Source organism: Myotis davidii, unplaced genomic scaffold (genome assembly GCF_000327345.1).
Source record: "Myotis davidii unplaced genomic scaffold, ASM32734v1 scaffold509, whole genome shotgun sequence".
Classification (NCBI taxonomy): Eukaryota; Metazoa; Chordata; class Mammalia; order Chiroptera; family Vespertilionidae; genus Myotis; species Myotis davidii.
This window is the reverse complement of record NW_006382996.1, coordinates 1,282,011-1,285,585: the sequence shown is the minus strand read 5'-3', so window position 1 is coordinate 1,285,585 and position 3,575 is coordinate 1,282,011.

The following is a 3,575-nucleotide window of genomic DNA, read 5'->3' as shown; positions in this document are numbered from 1 at the left end:
GAATAAATTTTCATGAATAAAAATGCTCATCCAATGGATATGCATAATTTATGTGGATTTTTAATATTTTTATAAACTACCAAATTACCCTTATTCCCCACTGTCAGTGAATGAGTACTCAGGTCTTTGCTCTTGCTAACCCTAGACACATGCATTAAAACAAAATCGAGCAAGTCCTGTGGCTCAGTTGGTTGGAGAGATGTCCCATACACCAAAAGGTAGTGGATTCAATTCTTGGTCAGAGCACATACCCAGATTGCGATTTGATCCCTAGTTGGGGCACATACGGGAGGTGGCTGATGAATGTTTCTCTCTCTCTTACTCTCTCTCTCTCTCTCTCTCTCTCTCTCTTTCATCAATAAAAGGTGTATCCTTTTTATTCATGTGGGAGTTAGATCAGTACCCAGGATCTCTTGGACTCCAGGCCCATTTTTCAATGGTAGATGTTAAATGAAATTTGCATGTAAGTATGTGTGTGTCCTTGAGCAAGACATATATAAGTAAGAAAGACTTTTATTGGGCTATTTTGATTATTAAAAGTAATGTTTGACTTACTAAAGTTGTAATTAAAAACATATTTTCTTTAATAAATTATTTATAGATTTTATTTTACCCATCAAATGTACCAAATTTCATCAGTTTTAAGGGGAAGTTTATTAATATTTGTTTCTGCTAATTAAACTCCCTTGAAAATTTTTAACTGCATTAAAAATTTAACGTTTAACTTCTTTTTAAAGTGTGCTGTGTGATTAATTGCCGGGAACCAATTCCAGCATGTCATAATTTCAAGAGTTTCATCAAAAGGTTGATGAAACTTAGGGACTCAACAGGGTTGAGTCACATGTGTAGTCACCTGTTAGGAATGACTAAAGGCATTTCCCCAAACCTGAATAGGAAACTGACTGTGGCTGCCAGACAGTTAAAGGGCATCATAATCTACATGTTATTGCCTCCTGTTGGTCAAACACCTGAATAGCCATAGGCTATTCCCCAAACTGACAATGCTTCTGTATCCTTTGAAACCTTACCCTTTGAGGTGTATTATCTCCACCTTGCCTCAGGACAAATTGTGTGAATAAAAGCAAGGGTCCTAGACAAGGAGGGAGTCTTCAGTTCCTTTAGCTGAAGGTCCTCTGACCCCCAATGCCTTTCAAAATTATATCTAGTCTCCAGATTCTTTATTAGTCCCCGGATTCCTAAGTCATCTACGCACAGCCCCTTTTCCAGATTCCTGAACCCTTCTTGATGCAGGGACAAGAACCCCGGGAATTAATAAACAAACTTTAAGACTTATAAATAACCTAACAACATATAAATATGGCAAAGTCAAGTTACCCTAAATTTTCTAATACAGTTTGTGAATTTAACAGTTTTCTTTTATCTTAAAATCACAAATCTAACAAATACTTATTATACATTTTAAAATCAGAATTATAAGTCATAACTGTTAGCCTGTTGTGCTAAGTTGTTCTTTAATATGCCAAATTCTTATATGTTCTAAGTACTTAAAATATTATATAGCTATAGAGTATTCCCAAATTTAATTCAAAATAGCAATAATTCGGGGTTTGGTTTACTTGGCCATCTCTATAGTTAACTGTAAATCTCTCCAGACATTTACCCACAAAGGAGGAAGTTATTTCCTCCCAAGTAATTTAACATTGACCTTTTGGGTAGGTGAGATTGCGTATAGATCTGAGACTTTGGATGGAATAAGAATATTTAGAGCTGTAGACATTGTCAAATGACAAAAATAAATCAATTCAATAATGAGTTGTTTTTTTGAGAGAGAGGGAGAAACATTGATCAGCTGCCTCCTGCATACCCCTTACCTGGGATTGAGCCCCCAAACCCAGGTGACCAGGAATTGAACCAGCAACCTTTCACTGCATGAGACAATGCCCCACCAACTAAGCCACACTAGCCAGGGCCAATTTAGTGATGAGTTTGATGTCCTTTACTCGTGGAAAACAACCCATGGATTGGGGGAGTACAGTGTTTCACAGGCAGTGGAGCGCTTTTCCTGAAGGATTTTGGTCAAGAGTGAGTTTTGGAGAGCATTAGAAGTTCTAATGTCAAAACAGGGCATAGTTGGCTGGGGTTGCATATATGACCTTATTTAGGAAGATAAAGGAACAAGATTAAGGAAATAAATGAAAAGTCCAGAGTTGGCCTAGTGTTTGGGGATTGGCTGACTGGATACACTGCGTTTCTGGTCAAGCAGAGCATATACAGGAATCCCAAAATTCAGTTTGCTGGCATAGCACCCTGGACAGCAGCGGGCTCCATCTTGAGACTAAAAGTTTATTTCCCCAACATCTAGAATGAATTTTCTCATAATGATGGAGGACAAGTAACGCTAGACAGCTCTTTTAATGTCCCTACTTCTTTCTTACACAGTCCCCTGACCCTGCATTTGATTGTGTGACCTCTAATTTTCATGTCTGGTATAAGTCTGCAAACCCCCATCCACATTGCCTCACCCGCTGATTAGATCCAAAAGATCATTTCCAGTTACATTCTAGGTTGTAGTATTTTCATATTCTCCCTATTTAGTTTGGGTACTATCAAATCTATGTCTGTCTGATTTAAGGGTCACAGTTCTAAGGTAGTTATTGTGACAACAGATTACACTTCTTTTCCTTTGCCAAATGAAATAAAACAAGGTAATTACAAAGTTTTTAAATTATCCCAGAGATTCCTTTTGCCTTTTTCCTGTGTTGGATCCACTATTCCCTGGATCCTTATGTCTTCTTCTTTCTTGGTTAATTCACTCATTTTGGAGAAGTTTCCTGACAAAGTGCATGGGAGATCATATTTTTGAGAATTTCCACATCTGAAAATGTCTTTATTTTATGTTCATATTTAACTGGTAGTGACTGGATGAAGAACTCCAGGATGGAAAGCTCTTTTCGTTCTGAAATTGTAAGGCATGGCTCCTTTCTCTTCTAGCTTCCATCATTGCTGCTGAGAAATCTGACACCATTTGCAAGAATCTTGACCAGTTGCAAGAATCCTGTTTTCCTCTCTGGAAGACTATAGAATCTTCTCTTTGTCCCCGCTGCTCTCTACCTACTTTCACTCTGATCTGCCCCAGTACCACAGCGAGGGTTGCTTTCACCCATTGTGCTGGGCGCTCCAGGGACCCCTCAATCTGGAAATTCATGTCCTTTGTTTCTAGAAAAATATACTGAATTAACAAAAAAAAATCATACCCCACCACCACCACCACCACCACCACCACTATTTTTGTGCCCTCTTTCTAGAATTATTATTTGGAAGTTACTTCTTATATTATTCTTTTCTCCATTCCATGTATTTGCTTTTTTTTAAAGAGAGGTTTCTTCTCACTTAATATTCTAGTCCTCGCATTGAGTTTTCACTGATGCTTTTCGGATTTCCAAGAGCTCCTTTTTGTTCTTTGGATGTTCTTTTTTTTTTAATTAAATCTTTATTGTTCCTATTATTACAATTGTTCCTCTTTTTCCCCCCATAGCTCCCCTCCACCCAGTTCCCACCCCACTCTCTGCCCTTAACACCCCCCCAACTGTCCTCATCCATAAGGTATACGATTT